Source organism: Bufo bufo, chromosome 2 (assembly GCF_905171765.1).
Source record: "Bufo bufo chromosome 2, aBufBuf1.1, whole genome shotgun sequence".
In the NCBI taxonomy this organism is placed as follows: Eukaryota; Metazoa; Chordata; class Amphibia; order Anura; family Bufonidae; genus Bufo; species Bufo bufo.
Genome location: NC_053390.1, coordinates 284,386,021 through 284,407,742, shown reverse-complemented (window position 1 = coordinate 284,407,742; position 21,722 = coordinate 284,386,021).

The following is a 21,722-nucleotide window of genomic DNA, read 5'->3' as shown; positions in this document are numbered from 1 at the left end:
GGTTGGGAAAACATATATGTACCCATACTAGAATCTGTCAAAGAAAGCGGTACTCACATATAACAGTCATTCCATCTGTAATCCATACAGTCAAAAGACTGAAAGTATTCCAGTGAGGGGATTTTTTTTATTTAAAAAAGGCCAAGTTAGTTTATCTGGCGTTCAATATACTAGATACAGTTAGGCCTGCGTTTCATACATCTGGAATTAGCAAACTAATGTGCTGGGGTTGGGAAAACATATATGTACCCATACTAGAATCTGTCAAAGAAAGCGGTACTCACATATAACAGTCATTCCATCTGTAATCCATACAGTCAAAAGACTGAAAGTATTCCAGTGAGGGAATTTTTTTTTTATTTAAAAAAGGCCAAGTTAGTTTATCTGGCGTTCAATATACTAGATACAGTTAGGCCTGCGTTTCATACATCTGGAATTAGCAAACTAATGTGCTGGGGTTGGGAAAACATATATGTACCCATACTAGAATCTGTCAAAGAAAGCGGTACTCACATATAACAGTCATTCCATCTGTAATCCATACAGTCAAAAGACTGAAAGTATTCCAGTGAGGGGATTTTGCTTATAAAAAATAATATATTTCATTGTGGTGCGAGTTGAATCGCAACAATGAAGAAAAATACTATTAAGGGACGAGGACGCGGTCGTGGTGGTGTCCGTGGAGCCTCTGTTGCTGGTAGAGGACGTGGCCGTTCGGCCCCAGGCGCACACAGTAGGGAACGAACTCCCTCAACTAGCCGGCAGAATGTACCGCAATATCTCGTGGGGCCCAATGCCGCTCTTAGGATGGTAAGGCCTGAGCAGGTACAGGCATTAATCGATTGGGTGGCCGACAGTGCTTCCAGCACGTTCACCACATGGTCTTCCACCCAGTCTTCTGCGGAAAGCGCACAGGTGGCACCTGAAAACCAAGCCCATCAGTCTGTCACATCACCCCCAAGCATATCAGGGAAACGGTCTGAGCCACAAGTTATGCAGCAGTCTCTTCTTCTGTTTGAAGACTCTGCTTCCAGGGTTTCCCAGGGGCGTCCACCTAGCCCTTCCCCAGTGGATGAAGACATACCATGCACTGACGCACAACCACTTATGTCTCCAGATGAAGAGGACATGGGACTACCACCACAGCAGAGTCACCGACTCTCTGATGATGACGAAACACAGGTGCCCACTGCCGCGTCTTTTTGCAGTGTGCAGACTGAACAGGAGGAGGTCAGGGAGGGAGACTGGGTGGAAGACGATGCAGAGGACGATGAGGTCTTAGACCCCACATGGACTGAAGGTCGTGGCGATGACTTTCACAGTTCAGAGGAAGAGGTAGTGGTGAGACCGAGACAACAGCGAAGCCAAAGAGGGAGCAGGGGGCCAAAGCAGACGAGCCGCCGCCCCCAGAGTTCGCCTGCTACTGGACATCGCCAACAGGGACCCAGCCCCACAAAGGCAGCTTCAAAGAGTTCCCTGGCATGGCACTTCTTTAAACAATGTCCTACCGACAAGACCCGAGTGACTTGCACGCTCTGCCATCAGAGCCTGAGGCGAGGCATTAACGTTCTGAACCTCAGCACAACCTGCATGACCAGGCATCTACATGCAAAGCATGAACTGCAGTGGGGTACACACCTTAAAAACCAGGCACTCGCTGAGGCTCCCCCTGCTCCCTCTACCGCTGCTGCCTCGGCTTCCGCCTCGAGAGGAATGTTGCCACCTGCCGAGCAGCAAACAGAGGATGTGCCACCGACACCACCACCACCGCCACCGTCAACTAGCGTCTCCACTATATCACACAGCAGCGTTCAGCTCTCAATATCTCAAACCTTAGAGAGGAAGCGCAAATTCCCCCCGAATCACCCTCGAGCCCTTGGCCTGAACGCCAGCATTTCTAAACTGCTGGCCTTTGAAATGCTGTCATTCCGGCTGGTGGACACAGACAGCTTCAAACAGCTGATGGCCATGGCTGTCCCGCAGTATGTGGTTCCCAGCCGCCACTACTTCTCCAAGACAGCCGTGCCTTCCCTGCACATGCAAGTGTCCGATAAAATCAAGTGTGCACTGCGCAACGCCATTTGTGGCAAGGTCCACCTAACCACAGATACGTGGACCAGTAAGCACGGCCAGGGACGCTATATCTCACTAACTGCACACTGGATGAATGTAGTGGCGGCTGGGCCCCCGGCGGATAGTTCCTTGGCGCACGTCCTTCCGCCCCCTAGGATCGCAGGGCATCATTCTCTGCCTCCTGTAGCCTCCTCCTCCTACTCGGCTTCCTCCTCCACTGCTTCCACCAGCTCATCCGGTCAGCCACACACCTTCACCACCAACTTCAGCACAGCCCGGGGTAAACGTCAGCAGGCCATTCTGAAACTCATATGTTTGGGGGACAGGCCCCACAGCGCAAAGGAGTTGTGGCGGGGTATTGAACAACAGACCGACGAGTGGTTTCTGCCGGTGGGCCTCAAGCCAGGCCTGGTGGTATGCGATAATGGGCGAAATCTCGTGGCAGCTCTGGGACTAGCCGGTTTGACGCACATCCCTTGCCTGGCGCATGTGCTGAACTTGGTGGTGCAGAGGTTCATTCACCACTACCCCAACATGTCAGAGCTGCTGCATAAAGTGCGGGCCGTCTGTGCGCGCTTCCGCCGTTCACATCCTGCCGCTGCTCGCCTGTCTGCGCTACAGCGGAACTTCGGCCTTCCCGCTCACCGCCTCATATGCGACGTGCCCACCCGGTGGAACTCCACCTTGCACATGCTGGAGAGACTGTGCGAGCAGCAGCAGGCCATAGTGGAGTTTCAGCTGCAGCACGCTCGCGTCAGTCGTACTGCCGAACAGCACCACTTCACCACCAATGATTGGGCCTCCATGCGAGACCTGTGTGCCCTGCTGCGCTGTTTCGAGTACTCCACCAACATGGCCAGTGGCGATGACACTGTTATCAGCGTTACAATACCACTTCTATGTCTCCTTGAGAAAACACTTAGGGCAATGATGTTAGAGGAGGTGGCCCAGGTGGAGGAGGAGGAGGAGGATGAGGGCTCGTTTCTAACACTTTCGGGCCAGTCTGTTCGAAGTGGCTCAGAGGGAGGTTTGTTTAAGCAGCAGAGGACAGGTTCACAAGTCGCCAGCCAAGGCACTGTACTGGAGGACGAGGAGGATGAGGAGGAGGAGGTGGAGGGGGACGAGGATGACGCAAGTTCACAGCGGGGTGGCAGCCCAGGCCCATCACTGGTGCGTGGCTGGGGGGATACGGTGGACGATGACGATACGCCTCCCACAGAGGACAGCTTGTCCTTACCCATGGGTAGCCTGGCCCACATGAGCGAATATATGCTCCAATGCCTGCGCAACGACAGCAGAGTTGCCCACGTTTTAACGTGTGCAGACTACTGGGTGGCCACCCTGCTGGATCCCCGGTATAAAGACAATGTGCCCACTTTAATTCCTGAACTGGAGCGCGACCGTAAGATGCGCGAGTACAAGCGCACGCTGATAGAGGCGCTCTTGAGAGCATTCCCACATGTCACAGGGGAACAGGTGGAAGGTGAAGGCAGAGGAGTGGCAAGAGGTCGCCAACGCAGCTGTGTCACGGCCAGCTCATCTGAGGGCAGGGTTAGCATGGCAGAAATGTGGAAAAGTTTTGTCTCCACGCCACAGCTATCTGCACCGACACCTGATACGGAACGTGTTAGCAGGAGGCAGCATTTCACTAACATGGTTGAACAGTATGTCTGCACACCCCTCCACATCCTGACGGATGGTTCGGCCCCATTCAACTACTGGGTTTCGAAATTGTCCACGTGGCCAGAGTTAGCATGTTATGCCTTGGAGGTGCTTTCCTGCCCGGCGGCCAGCGTTTTATCTGAACGCGTATTCAGCACGGCAGGGGGCGTCATTACTGACAAGCGCAGCCGCCTGTCCACAGCCAACGTGGACAAGCTGACCTTCATAAAGATGAACCAGGCATGGATCCCACAGGACCTGTCCCTCCCTTGTGCAGAGTAGTCCTTATTAACTGCCTAAAACATGTCTTGTTGTGCTACGGGCCACTTCTTTATTTGATACAAATTTTATGAAACCCACAGTTGAATGAAACTCTTCTCTGTCTGGGCGCCGGGGCCTAACCAGATGAAAGTGGCCGGTTAAACTAACGGGTGACATGAAGCCATAACCTCTGCCATGCTACCTCTGTCTTCTGTCTGGGTGCTGAGGCCTAAGTCAAATAAAGCGGTCTTCTGCTGTGCTGGGGGATATGAAGCTAATCTCTGACCTCTCTCCTCTGTCTGGGTCCAAAGGCCTAAATCACTGAAAGAGGCCTTCTCCTGTGGTGTGTGATATGATGCCAGAATATGTGCTGTGGGGCCTCTCTCCTCTTCCTGGGTGCAGGGGTCAAATAAACTAAATTGTGGCCTACTCCTGTGGTGGTTGATATGATGCCTGATTCTCTGATGTGGAACCTCTCTCCTCTGTTTGGGTGAAGGGGTCAAAGTAACTAAATGGTGGCTTCTCCTGTGGTGGCTGATATGATGCCAGAATATGTGCTGTGGTGCCTCTCTCCTCTTCCTGGGTGCAGGGGTCAAAGTAACTAAATGGTGGCTTCTCCTGTGGTGGCTGATATGATGCCAGAATATGTGCTGTGGGGCCTCTCTCCTCTTCCTGGGTGCAGGGGTCAAAGTAACTCAATGGTGGCTTCTCCTGTGGTGGCTGATATGATGCCAGAATATGTGCTGTGGTGCCTCTCTCCTCTGTCTGGGTCCAAAGGCCTAAATCACTGAAAGAGGCCTTCTCCTGTGGTGTGTGATATGATGCCTGAATATGTGCTGTGGTGCCTCTCTCCTCTTCCTGGGTGCGGGGGTCAAAGTAACTCAATGGTGGCTTCTCCTGTGGTGGCTGATATGATGCCAGAATATGTGCTGTGGTGCCTCTCTCCTCTTCCTGGGTGCGGGGGTCAAAGTAACTCAATGGTGGCTTCTCCTGTGGTGGCTGATATGATGCCAGAATATGTGCTGTGGGGCCTCTCTCCTCTTCCTGGGTGCAGGGGTCAAAGTAACTCAATGGTGGCTTCTCCTGTGGTGGTTAGTATGATGCCAGAATATGTGCTATGGGGCCTCTCTCCTCTTCCTGGGTGCAGGGGTCAAAGTAACTCAATGGTGGCTTCTCCTGTGGTGGCTGATATGATGCCAGAATATGTGCTGTGGGGCCTCTCTCCTCTTCCTGGGTGCGGGGGTCAAAGTAACTCAATGGTGGCTTCTCCTGTGGTGGCTGATATGATGCCAGAATATGTGCTGTGGGGCCTCTCTCCTCTTCCTGGGTGCAGGGGTCAAAGTAACTCAATGGTGGCTTCTCCTGTGGTGCTTAGTATGATGCCAGAATATGTGCTGTGGGGCCTCTCTCCTCTTCCTGGGTGCAGGGGTCAAAGTAACTCAATGGTGGCTTCTCCTGTGGTGGCTGATATGATGCCAGAATATGTGCTGTGGTGCCTCTCTCCTCTTCCTGGGTGCGGGGGTCAAAGTAACTCAATGGTGGCTTCTCCTGTGGTGGCTGATATGATGCCAGAATATGTGCTGTGGGGCCTCTCTCCTCTTCCTGGGTGCAGGGGTCAAAGTAACTAAATGGTGGCTTCTCCTGTGGTGGCTGATATGATGCCAGAATATGTGCTGTGGGGCCTCTCTCCTCTTCCTGGGTGCAGGGGTCAAAGTAACTCAATGGTGGCTTCTCCTGTGGTGGCTGATATGATGCCAGAATATGTGCTGTGGTGCCTCTCTCCTCTGTCTGGGTCCAAAGGCCTAAATCACTGAAAGAGGCCTTCTCCTGTGGTGTGTGATATGATGCCTGAATATGTGCTGTGGTGCCTCTCTCCTCTTCCTGGGTGCGGGGGTCAAAGTAACTCAATGGTGGCTTCTCCTGTGGTGGCTGATATGATGCCAGAATATGTGCTGTGGTGCCTCTCTCCTCTTCCTGGGTGCGGGGGTCAAAGTAACTCAATGGTGGCTTCTCCTGTGGTGGCTGATATGATGCCAGAATATGTGCTGTGGGGCCTCTCTCCTCTTCCTGGGTGCAGGGGTCAAAGTAACTCAATGGTGGCTTCTCCTGTGGTGGTTAGTATGATGCCAGAATATGTGCTGTGGGGCCTCTCTCCTCTTCCTGGGTGCAGGGGTCAAAGTAACTCAATGGTGGCTTCTCCTGTGGTGGCTGATATGATGCCAGAATATGTGCTGTGGTGCCTCTCTCCTCTTCCTGGGTGCGGGGGTCAAAGTAACTCAATGGTGGCTTCTCCTGTGGTGGCTGATATGATGCCAGAATATGTGCTGTGGGGCCTCTCTCCTCTTCCTGGGTGCAGGGGTCAAAGTAACTCAATGGTGGCTTCTCCTGTGGTGCTTAGTATGATGCCAGAATATGTGCTGTGGGGCCTCTCTCCTCTTCCTGGGTGCAGGGGTCAAAGTAACTCAATGGTGGCTTCTCCTGTGGTGGCTGATATGATGCCAGAATATGTGCTGTGGTGCCTCTCTCCTCTTCCTGGGTGCGGGGGTCAAAGTAACTCAATGGTGGCTTCTCCTGTGGTGGCTGATATGATGCCAGAATATGTGCTGTGGGGCCTCTCTCCTCTTCCTGGGTGCAGGGGTCAAAGTAACTCAATGGTGGCTTCTCCTGTGCTGATTGATATAAAGCTGATGGTTGTGCCATCTGACATGGTTGCCAGGGTCTGATTCAATGGGGGCCTACTCCTGTGGTGGGTGATCTAAATGCCTGATTCTCTGCTGTGAAACCTCTCTCCTCCGTCTGGGTGTAGGGGTCAAAGTCTTTCAAAGTCGCCTTCTCCTGTGCTGATTGATATGAAGCTGATGGTTGTGCCATCTGACATGGTTGCCGGGGTCCCATTAAATTGTGGCCTACTCCTGTGGTGGTTGATATGATGCCTGATTCTCTGATGTGGAACCTCTCTCCTCTGTTTGGGTGAAGGGGTCAAAGTAACTAAATGGTGGCTTCTCCTGTGGTGGCTGATATGATGCCAGAATATGTGCTGTGGGGCCTCTCTCCTCTGCCTGGGTGCAGGGGTCAAAGTAACTCAATGGTGGCTTCTCCTGTGGTGGCTGATATGATGCCAGAATATGTGCTGTGGTGCCTCTCTCCTCTTCCTGGGTGCGGGGGTCAAAGTAACTCAATGGTGGCTTCTCCTGTGGTGGCTGATATGATGCCAGAATATGTGCTGTGGTGCCTCTCTCCTCTTCCTGGGTGCGGGGGTCAAAGTAACTCAATGGTGGCTTCTCCTGTGGTGGCTGATATGATGCCAGAATATGTGCTGTGGTGCCTCTCTCCTCTTCCTGGGTGCAGGGGTCAAAGTAACTAAATGGTGGCTTCTCCTGTGGTGGTTGATATGATGCCTGATTCTCTGCTGTGAAACCTCTCTCCTCCATCTGGGTGTAGGGGTCAAAGTCTTTCAAAGTCGCCTTCTCCTGTGCTGATTGATATAAAGCTGATGGTTGTGCCATCTGACATGGTTGCCAGGGTCTGATTCAATGGGGGCCTACTCCTGTGGTGGGTGATCTAAATGCCTGATTCTCTGCTGTGAAACCTCTCTCCTCCGTCTGGGTGTAGGGGTCAAAGTCTTTCAAAGTCGCCTTCTCCTGTGCTGATTGATATGAAGCTGATGGTTGTGCCATCTGACATGGTTGCCGGGGTCCCATTAAATTGGGGCCTACTCCTGTGGTGGGTGATCTAAATGCCTGATTCTCTGCTTTGAAACCTCTCTCCTCCGTCCGGGTGTAGGGGTCAAAGTCTGTCAAAGTCGCCTTCTCCCGTGCTGATTGATATAAAGCTTATGCTTGTGCCATCTGACATGGTTGCCGGGGTCTGATTCAATGGTGGCCTACTCCTGTGGTGGGTGATCTAAATGCCTGATTCTCTGCTGTGTAACCTCTCTCCTCCGTCTGGGTGTAGGGGTCAAAGTAACTAAATGGTGGCCTACTCCTGTGGTGGGTGATATGATGCCTGGTTCTCTGCTGTGGGACCTCTCTCCTTTGTCTGGGTGCTGTGGTCAAAATAATAGTAAGTGACCTTCTCCATTGGTGGGTGACTTGAAGCCTGATTCTGTGCTATGGGACCTCACTCCAATTAATATTGTTTAATTTTTATTTATTTTATGTTAACTCATCATTTCCCTATCTACATTTGTTTGCAGGGGATTTAACTACATTTTGCTGCCTTTTGCAGCCCTCTAGCCCTTTCCGGGTGTGTTTTACAGCCTTTTTAGTGCCCAAAAGTTCGGGTCCCCATTGACTTCTATGGGGTTCGGGTTCGGGATGAAGTTCGGGTCGAGTTCGGATCCCGAACCCGAACATTTTTCGAAAGTTCGGCCGAACTCGTCGAACCCGAACATCCAGGTGTTCGCTCAACTCTACGCAGTGTATGATAAATGCCATTTGCTGAAATGAGACAAGCCCTTTAAGATAGCAAAAAAAAATAAAGAATAAAAAATCAATTTGCATTTCAAAAGATGTTTACAATTAAGTAACTATTAAAGATGCCAAATTGTCATTATGCTTTCATTATTATTATCAATAATAATTATAACAGCATGGAATTGTCACTATTTCTGTGACTGATAACCCAGTTAAGTAATTAACATCAACTTTTCACATTTACATTTATAGGCCAGATCAGAAGGATACAACAATAGCTAATACTGACGTAAAACTATTTACATATTTCTGTGGGGCTACTATAGGGCAACAGTGTTTCCTTTTTGCAGGTTTGGTTTCACAAGTATACTATAAGGATTTTTTCCTTTTTTTTTTTTTTTTTTTACTGTATAGCCAACACAAGGCCAAACACTATTCTGTCACAAAACAAAAGAACTAAACTGTATCCGCGAAACATGGCATGAAAGAAAGGTAATATGGAAGTAAGCCCCCTTCTTTAAGAAGTAGAAATAATTGGGAATAATATTTACATGGCAGCCCTTTGGTTTACTTATAAGCTGTGTGTTGACAGCGAGATACCGGCCAATGTTGGGACTGAAAACCAACTAAACAAATTTAAAAACATCAGCTTCTGGAATGAATTAGGCCATTTGCTGCTACATGCAGTCAGGTTTGTGTAATATGCCCTCTCACCACCAGGTGTCACTAGAGGCTTATCTGTACAAGGCTTCATGTTCCACAGGAACATAGGTTGGGATATATTACCAAGTACCATACAAACACGTTTTACGATTCCTTTGAGGAATACCATGCAGTAGTTGTTCAATGTCTTCATCATGGATTCTGTAAAAACTGCAGACATGACTTGTGTAAATAAACACCAAAAACAAAGTATACTGCTATAGTCTCTCAGCTTCAGGTTTAATATATATGAGAAGTCACATACGGTAATGAGGAGCTGCATTTGTACTGCTGGAAAGGTTGTCAATCACATTTATGAGGATGAGCTCTTTATTTTCAATAGGCTGAAACCTAAATTCTCTTTTGTTAGGACATAATCTTCACTTGTGTGTCAAGGATTTTTCCAACTGAAGCATTTCTGGCACATCCACAGCACATAGCATCAATGTCTGATAGGTGAGGGTCCTGGTACTGGGGCTCCAACTATAGGAAGAAGCTGCATCGGAATCATTAAAGAGGTGAATAATGCTTGCTAGTGGCTTTCTCCAGTGAAGCATAGGACATATGGAAAGAACTTTTAAACTGGAAGTTATATTCTCTGGTTTTAGACATAAAGAGGTTCTCCGGGAATAATTTAAAATGGTCGCCACCAACCTGTGCTAGAATTTGAGCAGGGCTGGTTGTCACCACTTGCAGAGATGTCTAGGATGGTGAGGGGTCCTCACTACATACTACACTGCTCTACAGTAGATGCTAATGATGCGATCTTGCCTACAATATGCCACCATGGCTGAGCAGCCTGACTCACCAATATGTATGGAGTGTAGTGTGTAGTGACGCTCCGCCCTCTCACCCTCCTAGACAGCTCTGCAAGTGGAGGAAACCAGTCCTGCTCATATTTTAGGACAGGTTGGTGGCAACCATTTTAAATCATTCTTGGAGAAGCCCTTTAAAGAGGTATTTTTTTATAAAATTCGGTGAAGCAGCCAAATAGATTTTTCAAAAGTCCGCTCTTCTCTACAGGGAATGTAGAAATTGTATGATGTTATGTTGTAATCCTTTTTCTACCAAATGCAGAGCTTAAAGGGGTGATCAGGTTGTTAAAAGTTATTCCATATACAAAGGATAGGGTATAGCTATTAGATTGGTGGGGGTCCTACTGCAAGGTCCCCCACTGATCATGAGAATGAGTACTCTGTACCCCTCAGAGCCCCTGAAATGAACTGAGTGGCAGGTTGAGCATGCGTTCCATTCATCTCTATGAGAGTTCCGGAGTACAGCGCTCTGCTATTTCTGGAACTTCTATAGAGATGAATGGAGTGGCAGTCTGCATGCCTGACCTGCCACTCTATTCATTTCAGGGTGCTCCAAGGCGTACGGGACACACGTCTAGTGATCAGTGGGAACTCATCAGTTGGACCCCCACCGATTTAATAGTTAGCCCCTATCCTGTGGATAGGGGCAAACTTTTAACAACTGTAGTACCTCTTTAAGCACAATCTATGTGGGGCCATGATCAGATCAGGCAAAGGATCACACCCTTGAGTGCTTGTTTCTGATCACTGCCCCATGTAAACTATGAGCAAATGCATTTTCGCCGTTGATCACATCTTTTAGACCTCTTTCACACGAGCGTGTCCGGATAAGGTCCGGATGCGTTGCGGCAAACCCGCGCGAGTAGGTACGCAATTGCAGTCAGTTTTGACTGCGATTATTATAACCATGTTATAAGGGAAAATAATAAAGATCGGGTCCCCATCCCGATCGTCTCCTAGCAACCGTGCGTGAAAATCGCACCTCACGATTTTCACGCAGCCCCATTCACTTCTATGGGGCCTGCATTGCGTGAAAAACGCACAAAGTAGAGCATGCTGCAATTTTCACGCAACGCACAAGTGATGCGTTAAAATCACCGCTCATCTGCACAGCCCCATAGAAATGAATGGGTCCGGATTCGGTGCGGGTGCAATGCGTTCACCTCACGCATTGCACCCGCGCTGAAAACTCGCCCGTGTGAAAGGGGCCTTATGCAGGCATAAAAGTCACCGGTTTTCAGCAGCACGTCACCCTGTGTGAACACTAAGGCCCTTTCACACGGGCGAGTATTCCGTGCGGATGCGATGCGTGAGGTGAACGCATTGCACCCGCACTGAATACCGACCCATTCATTTCTATGGGGCTGTTCACATGAGCGGTGATTTTCACGCATCACTTGTGCGTTGCGTGAAAATCGCAGCATGCTCTATATTCTGCGTTTTTCACACAACGCAGGGCCCATAGAAGTGAATGGGGTTGCGTGAAAATCGCAAGCATCCGCAAGCAAGTGCGGATGCGGTGCGTTTTTCACGCACGGTTGCTAGGAGACGATCGGGATGGAGACCCGATCATTATTATTTTCCCTTATAACATGGTTATAAGGGAAAATAATAGCATTCTGAATACAGAATGCATAGTAAACTAGCGCTGGAGGGGTTAATTTATATATTTTTTTAAATTAACTCACCTTAGTCCACTTGATCGCGTAGCCTGGCATCTCCTTCTGTTTCCTTTGCTGAACAGGACCTGTGGTGAGCATTAATTACAGGTAAAGGACCTTTGGGGACATCACTCCGGTCATCACATGATCCATCACATGATCTTTTACCATGGTGATGGATCATGTGATGACCGGAGTGATGTCACCAAAGGTCCTTTACCTGTAATTAATGCTCACCACAGGTCCTGTTCAGCAAAGGAGACAGAAGGAGATGCCGGGCTACGCGATCAAGTGGACTAAGGTGTGTTAAATTTTTTTTTTATTTTTTTTTAACCCCTCCAGCGCTAGTTTACTATGCATTCTGTATTCAGAATGCTATTATTTTCCCTTATAACTTGTTATAAGGGGAAATAATACAATCTACAGAACACCTAACCCAAGCCCGAACTTCTGTGAAGAAGTTCGGGTTTGGGTACCAAACATGCGCGATTTTTCTCACACGAGTGCAAAACGCATTACAATGTTCCCGCAACGCACCCGCACATTTTCCCGCAACGCCCGTGTGAACCCAGCCTAATGTGCTGACGACAATAATGAAATAATGTACCTGAACAATCATTACACATATACACTCACCTAAAGAATTATTAGGAACACCATACTAATACGGTATTGGACCCCCTTTTGCCTTCAGAACTGCCTTAATTCTACGTGGCATTGATTCAACAAGATGCTGATAGCATTCTTTAGAAATGTTGGCCCATATTGATAGGATAGCATCTTGCAGTTGATGGAGATTTGAGGGATGCACATCCAGGGCACGAAGCTCCCGTTCCACCACATCCCAAAGATGCTCTATTGGGTTGAGATCTGGTGACTGTGGGGGCCATTTTAGTACAGTGAACTCATTGTCATGTTCAAGAAACCAATTTGAAATGATTTGAGCTTTGTGACATGGTGCATTATCCTGCTGGAAGTAGCCATCAGAGGATGGATACATGTTCTCATTCTGTTTACGCCAAATTTGGACTCTACCATTTGAATGTCTCAACAGAAATCGAGACTCATCAGACCAGGCAACATTTTTCCAGTCTTCAACAGTCCAATTTTGGTGAGCTCGTGCAAATTGTAGCCTCTTTTTCCTATTTGTAGTGGAGATGAGTGGTACCCGGTGGGGTCTTCTGCTGTTGTAGCCCATCCGCCTCAAGGTTGTGCATGTTGTGGCTTCACAAATGCTTTGCTGCATACCTCGGTTGTAACGACTGGTTATTTCAGTCAATGTTGCTCTTCTATCAGCTTGAATCAGTCGGCCCATTCTCCTCTGACCTCTAGCATCCACAAGGCATTTTTGCCCACAGGACTGCCGCATACTAGATGTTTTTCCCTTTTCACACCATTCTTTGTAAACCCTAGAAATGGTTGTGCGTGAAAATCCCAGTAACTGAGCAGATTGTGAAATACTCAGACCGGCCCGTCTGGCACCAACAACCATGCCACGCTCAAAATTGCTTAAATCACCTTTCTTTCCCATTCTGACATTCAGTTTGGAGTTCAGGAGATTGTCTTGACCGGGACCACACCCCTAAATGCATTGAAGCAACTGCCATGTGATTGGTTGACTAGATAATTGCATTAATGAAAAATAGAACAGGTGTTCCTAATAATTCTTTAGGTGAGTGTACCGTAGTTTAAATGGAGCTAATGAAGCGACCTGACGTATTGTCCATTGGTATTTGCTATCAGCAGAAAACCTGCCAATGCGAATGGACCTTTAGTTAGGTAAATATGATATTGCTGAGATATTTGCATGTGAAAATATCTATAATAAGATAACAGCCACAAGCTTATAACATACACAACCTAATATAAGAGCAAATATAATAAGCATGAAGGGGGACATTTACTATAAAATTTTTGGCTCTTTTTTGGTATATATTTGTTGCATGAAATGTCGCGTGCCAGTTTTCGCTGTAAATTGTGCGACATTTGCCTCTTTACACAACTTGACAATGCTTTTCACAGTGTTTTATGTTTATGTGAATGTGTTTACACATGTTTTAGACTACAGTCGTGGCCAAAAGTTTTGAGAATTACATAAATATTGGAAATTGGAAAAGTTGCTGCTTAAGTTTTTATAATAGCAATTTGCATATACTCCAGAATGTTATGAAGAGTGATCAGATGAATTGCATAGTCCTTCTTTGCAATGAAAATTAACTTATTCCCCAAAAAAACTTTCCACTGCATTTCATTGCTGTCATTAAAGGACCTGCTGAGATCATTTCAGTAATTGTCTTGTTAACTCAGGTGAGAATGTTGACGAACACAAGGCTGGAGATCATTATGTCAGGCTGATTTGGGTTAAAATGGCAGACTTGACATGTTAAAAGGAGGGTGATGCTTGAAATCATTGTTCTTCCATTGTTAACCATGGTGACCTGCAAAGAAACGCGTGCAGCCATCATTGCGTTGCATAAAAATGGCTTCACAGGCAAGGATATTGTGGCTACTAAGATTGCACCTCAATCAACAATTTATAGGATCATCAAGAACTTCAAGGAAAGAGGTTAAATTCTTGTTAAGAAGGCTTCAGGGCATCCAAGAAAGTCCAGCAAGCGCCAGGATCGTCTCCTAAAGAGGATTCAGCTGCGGGATCGGAGTGCCACCAGTGCAGAGCTTGCTCCGGAATGGCAGTAGGCAGGTGAGAACGCATCTGCACGCACAGTGAGGCGAAGACTTTTAGAAGATGGCCTGGTGTCAAGAAGGGCAGCAAAGAAGCCACTTCTCTCCAAAAAAAAACATCAGGGACAGATTGATCTTCTGCAGAAAGTATGGTGAATGGACTGCTGAGGACTGAGGCAAAGTCATATTCTCTGATGAAGCCTCTTTCCGATTGTTTGGGGCATCTGGAAAAAGGCTTGTCCGGAGAAGAAAAGGTGAGCGCTACCATCAGTCCTGTATCATGCCAACAGTAAAGCATCCTGAGACCATTCATGTGTGGGGTTGCTTCTCATCCAAGGGAGTGGGCTCACTCACAATTTTGCCCAAAAACACAGCAATGAATAAAGAATGGTACCAATACACCCTCCAACAGCAACTTCTTCCAACAATCCAACAACAGTTTGGTGAAGAACAATGCATTTTCCAGCACGATGGAGCACCGTGCCATAAGGCAAAAGTGATAACTAAGTGGCTCGGGGACCAAAACGTTGACATTTTGGGTCCATGGCCTGGAAACTCCACAGATCTTAATCCCATTGAGAACTTGTGGTCAATCCGGGTGGACAAACAAAAACCCACTAATTCTGACAAACTCCAAGAAGTGATTATGAAAGAATGGGTTGCTATCAGTCAGGAATTGGCCAAGAAGTTGATTGAGAGCATGCCCAGTCGAATTGCAGAGGTCCTGAAAAAGAAGGGCCAACCCTGCAAATACTGACTCTTTGCATAAATGTCATGTAATTGTCGATAAAAGCCTTTGAAACGTATGAAGTGCGTGTAATTATATTTCACTACATCACAGAAACAACTGAAACAAAGATCTAAAAGCAGTTTAGCAGCAAACTTTGTGAAAACTAATATTTGTGTCATTCTCAAAACTTTTGGCCACGACTGTACATTTATCATTTGCAACAATTTCAAATGTCGGAAAAAAGTCACAGCTTACGCCAGGCTCATCCTGGTCCAATTTTACACATAAATTTGTCGCGGACACAATAAGGAACAGACTTAAAATGACACAAAAACAATCACAAATGATGAATGTCCCCTAGAATCTTTATAACATGTAAATATGTATGGTGTTTGCAGAAGCAACCTTCTATAGCCTACTTAAAATGGTAAAGGCAAACAACTGCCCCAAATCCGGTGTGCTTTTCAATAAAATCGATTGTTTTAGATGTACTGGGATATGCAGCGAGAAAAATGGAGAGGTTTGTTTATACACTTGGCAGCCATTGCTCTGTAGTGCAGTAATAGAAAACGGCTGCAAGGTGTCAGTGTTCTCACACATTTCATAACAGTTTCCCAGACTGCATGGTCCATTGCATGCTTGGCTCTATCTAGACATAAATGTGTACTTATTACATAACATTATATTGCCCTGCAGCCAGATAGGGCCAGGTTCACACTTGGGTTACAGCATGGTATTTATTTAATAGCATCCAATTCCAGTCTAACAAGAGTAAGTTCTCTTTGTTGATTGAGCTTTGGCTTTTTGAAATTCAAAGCCTTTATAACCCTGTTTTACTAATTATAAACTGAAAAATGACCATATTATCCACTCACTACTAAACAAACCTTCTTGGACCTGCACTTTCAGTACAGTATCTGGTCTAGATAAGACCATATATATCATATATATCAAATAATTTGATAGCACAGAAAACTATCCTCTCTTCCCCTACCCATGCTGATAATAAGCCCCATTTACAGTGGTATCAAAACACGTGCATCTGGCTATTGACATAATGTACATGATTGTGCAGACCAGACCACCTTCTTCTATGATTCCATGGTCAAGTTCTGATGTTCATCTTCAGTATTCCAGAGGGACTATTCCAAAGTGTTTCTTGAGTTAAATTATGTAATTTGTTATGTACATGCACTTAATAGCATTGTATGGATATCATATGATTCACAACTTGTCAAACTGTGTTAGGTTGTCAGGAGATGAACTTGGTCCAACCCTGACTAGTTAAGGTTGAGAAAATCTAGTCTGAAACAGCCTAGAGGGAAGTCATATCTGTTCAACCACCTGTATAACTAGGCACAAATTCAGAGAATCGTAGTCTCTGAGCCTACAACTGTCCAGAAAGTACTCGTACTATACAAGTACTCCTGAAAGACATCCAAACTTTACATATGAAAAGTGCTAGAACTCACAAGGCCATGCATTGGACTAAAAAAACATGGCATTTTGCTGGTTTATGGCAGAGAGACATTATTACTGTGGAAGGGAAAATTGCAACATCCTACCAAACTTTAAAACAGACTGGACATCCGTATCTTTGTTTTGCACCCCTCAGTAAGCGTGTGGTTCTATTGTGAGACAGCAAAGTGTCTTCACAGAGAGGGTATACTAGAACTACCGTCATTGTTGCTGTCCATACGCTGATATTGAGAGGATATTGCAATGTGACATACTGTGGAACTTTGCCTTTTGCTGCTTTGTCCTATCCATATCATCATCTTAGTAAAGAGAGACTTTATTTTTTTTTTTGCAAATAACAGGCCTGATTTGTTTCCATCATTCACTGGTCCTGCCTTGCATCCAGCAAAACATCCAAGGGCGCCCCTATCAATACCAGGTAGGAGCCCCTAATACCAGGGTCTGTCCTGAGGTACTACACGTTCCTAGGGAGTCCAAGAGTGGAGATCACCACCATGATCTGTGAGTACTACCATCACACTAAGAGCCGCAACTACCACTCCCTTCCTCCGTGCACTTTGTAGGTACTATAGTTGAGGGACAGGGGTTAGAATGGGCACCCTGAATGATCTGATTTGTAGCTATGCAGCCCTATACACAGCAAACTGTGATGCATTGTGTGTCCTGGCACAATCAATTAACTTTTTCAGCCATTCATACTACAGTAACTCTTCTGCGTGATCAGTACAGGAGGCCAGTCTTTGCTCCCTTACAGTATGTACATCAATAAGGCTTGGATGCCCAGGACCCTGTGGTTGACTCACCAGTTGTCCTTTACTGGTCCATTTTGGGTAGGCACTAACTACTGCACATGGGAACAGACCAATACATCACTCTTGATTGTAGAAAATAAAGCGGTTGCGCGAAACGGCCGTCGCTACAATGTAGCGTTCCGAGACATGTGTGTCCGCCCCAGCCCTATGTATGTTTGTACCTCTATGGAGGAATAAAAGAAGAAACTTCTGACAGTGGTGAGTGCCGTCTACTTTTATTTTCTACAATCAAGAGTCATGCGAGTTGTCTGGTCTTTTTGCTGAGCACCACTAACACTGTGTGTGTGACTGGGTATCGGAGGACGTCCCATCGTGTGAGGAGTGACCGAGCATTGCTGCCCGCTATTTTTGATTTCTTTGTCATGTGTGACACCAATACATCAGCTTCAAGAACTTACTGTTCTCTTGCTGCCTAATGTAACTTCTTGAGAGGCACCAGTGTGATGTGATGAGTTATTCATGTTATCTAGTTTTAATGATCATTTTATTGGACTTACACTGCTAATTTACCAATATGACTGTTGTGCAACTCATATACATTAGGCAACTGCTTTAGCAATTTTTCACATTATAACTTTACAACTATTAGTATTCAAAGGGGTTGTCCTATCAGCACTATAAGCTCTACTAAGGAATATGGACATCATAAAGGGCTCACCTGCTCAGGAATCTTCTTTATGAACCATAACGAAAGATGGCTAACAAGAACCATCAGATCCCTATAATGTAATACAAGTGACCTCAGTCTCAATCATATTTCCCATCAGTGCCTTCCAGGTGCTGCCAGCATAATACAGATGTGAAGGGCAAAGCAACTGCCCCTTTGTGTACCTACATTCTGTGCCCATAGGGCAGTGGCTGTGAATCTAAGAAAGTAAAAATTATTTGACAAACAGTGTTATGTTCTGGTCATGCTATTTCTTCACAAGAGTTTAATAGTTATACGTATATGCACTCTAACTTTTCAAACAACTTCTTCTCAAAGGTCACTGTAGGTGAACCTGAACAAATCTATAAATCACTTTGAAATTGTCATGTTATCCACCCTAAAAACACTTCTAAAAAATCTCTGCCACTAGTGGTCTCCCTTCTAGCAATTTTGCTGTCCACTCACTTAAGGTGAATCCCATCCTTAGCAACATAGATGGACTGAAGGAAGTGCGTGTGTCTTTCTTCACTGGCTGGCTCCTCAGCTCAGTGTGCTTCTGAGCTCAGTGCAGAGGCCCCTTCCCATCCAGGGCTCAGTGCTTCTCAAACTGCTGATTTCTGTGTATGACAGCCACATCTTCCTTACAGTACATAGTAAGTGCGTTTCTTACTCCAGTCATAATAAAATTCATTTATGAAGTGCTTGAGTGTATCATTGCCCCATAGACACATTTTTAAGAATCAAACGACAAATGTTTGCCATTGATCATATCTGTTATGCAGACATTCAAATCATTGCTGGCAGTACATCCTCTTAAAGCCAGGAAAAGTGAATGTTCGTATGAGTGCTCGTTCATATTACAACCCTGTGCCAACTGCAGCATGTAAATGCATCTAAACAAGTGCCAATCGACTTGCTACACATTAACTGGCACTCATCATCTTATTCTCTGCCCCTTTAAATGGGCCCTAAGCCATGAGCAGTGCTTCTGCCTCTTGAGTCTTCCAAGAGCCCTGCCCTGAATGAATCAATACTAATTGAGTACAATTTGAGAGATCTACCTTACATCACACACCAGGAAAATTAGAGATCTAGACTTAATTATATTGCTCTTTGTATATAATTTATTCTGATACATCACTTTCAGTCCAAGTATGGTAGACCCCTCCAACAATATTAAGGATATTTATGAAGCTAGAACTTGGCTTTCCGAAATAAAAGCTCAGTGATGCACAAGAAACATCATCGCTTCTTAACAACCCCACCCAGATAAAATGTACATTTTCTAAATTATACATTGCAGCATATGCATGACACCAACATAAACATTAAAATTAGGGTGGGGTGAGTAGATTACTACAACAAAAAATACCACACCATAGCTCATCAAATGTTCCATTTCTGACTTTGAAATACATATTAGATCTACAAGCAAATCTTAAAATGGATCTGTCACATTGCTAATGCAGTGCAACTCACCAGCATCATGGTATGGAGCAGGAGGAGCTGAACAGATTGATGTATAGTTTTGTAAAAAAACATTTAGTAAAACTTATAATTTATACATTTTATCTCTGCTATTTCTGAGCTCAATATCGATATAAGTCATCATATCAGGTAATGACAGCTATGTATACACTTATACAGGGAAGGCTGTCAGTCACTGATAGGACCGCCAATTTGGGCAACTGAGCTCAGAACGATTGCGTATCTTTTCCACAAAACTAAATATCACAAATACCACATGAACTGGTGACCACGCCAACAAGCAAGATTATAATATCCTGCCCTGCTCTGTGTAGGACACCCAAGTACCAGGTCCATGGTTTATGGACCTAACAAATTTTGACTTAGTCTACCCTCAGTCTTTTTAGTGGCAACCTATGATACAGCATATGGAAAATGTTTTTTACTGTGTATTCAGCGTGTGTGCCATCATTGATATGTGTCCTATTTACACACTGTTCTGTCCATTGCTATAATACATCAGCACAGCCACCTGTGCTCGTACCTACCTTTATCTCTGTTTGCACCATAACGGATATATGCATGTAGCTAAGGCTGGATCTGCTTGTATCTATGGAGCAAATGGGTTCTAATATTGGGGGATGTACCTTACTATATCTGCTTGACATATCTTCTTATGTGTTTCATATATCTGCAGCTGTCATAGTGTTACAGGAGTTGCGTCATTGAACATAATTCGTATTTCTATGAGGGAATGGTGTGTGAGTCGGTGATCAAGATTATACCCTATCTTATAAAGCTTTGGCTATTTGTTTACTGTGAATGTGGGATTTTACTTGCCTTTTTTTTGTTGTTGTCCCCTAATGAACTGTGACTAAGTTGTCACATGTCTGGACCAGGACTTTGTGCATAGGACACAGAATTACATCATGAGTGTTCATTTATCATAACAATAATACTGGTGAGAGGGTTCTGTACATACAGTATATATTACCAATTGAACTGGCCTTTGGGGTCAATAAACATATTGACTCAGACTGACGAACATATACTTTTTTGGTGGTGGTTCTTATTCTGTGTCAGGGACAATCTAGGGTTTTTAGGAAGTTCCTGACACGTGATTGCCCCTATTGGGCTGGCCATTCCATTTTTTAGGTAGGGCCTTTCAAGTCCAGGGCTAGCACAGAGAGACAGTATTCCTCTTCTCACCACCTACAGGTCCAATAACACGAATAATCTACAAATTGGGAAATATTACGTTTTTAGTTATCTATTAATAAAAGTTAAGTTTTAGTGGTGATGGTTCTATGATATACTACATTAGTTATTTCCACAACTGGACTTACCTGACTCACTGAAGGTCTATTTGTCAGAACTGTGATTTAAATATCAATCTGCTCAGCTCCTTCTGCTCTGTAACATGTTACCTCCAGATTCTTCCTGTATGATCCTTTCTCTGTATACTGCAATAACAATTATTTAATCTTTTATTGTGAATATTGTCTTTGTATAAAAAATACATAGAGTTTCCTCAGATCTGTTTGTTAACAACATTATTGATCATGAGAATACTATGGTCAGGGCCGGCTCCAGGTTCATGTGAGCCCATGGGCGATAAAGCCTCAGTGGCAATGAAGCTGCAAGTGATATAGATGTTGCCAAATAGAATAGACAGAACACGCTACAGAGCGGATATATGTGAATCAATCCTTATGCCGCTACTTTTTTTAAATCTACCCAGTGTTTTAATTTCTCAGGTCTACTCAGTATTCCATCTAAAGAGAAACAGACATTGAATATGAAAATAAATTTCAATATGAATGCTGATAGCACTATGCTGATGCCTGCTCCTGTGCCCCCAATGCCCAATAAATATCAATATGATGATATTTTAATTTGGAGCACAGCAGGGCGGGCAGCAGACTACTATCAGCAGTCCAGCAGCCTCAGGTTTGCACAGGCAGTGTGCAGCACAATCAGATTAAGGCCTCTTGCCCATGATCATATACCCTCTGGGATATACGGTCATATGATCATATGAGTGCGGGACAATAGACCCGTGGGCGGCCCGACGTCCACAGCATCATTGTAATCTATGATGCTGTGTGCTCCCGTGCGCACGATCTATGCCGCTCTGGGACATATGGCCGCGGATCGTATATCTCGGAGGGCATACGGTCGCGTGCAAGAGGCCTAATTTAGTGCCTGCACACACAGCTCCTGACTGTCATTATTTATTACCACAGGGCTGTACTGGGAGAGCGGATAGCAGAGAAATACAAGGCTCAGAATGTCCAGCCTGTCATTATTTGTT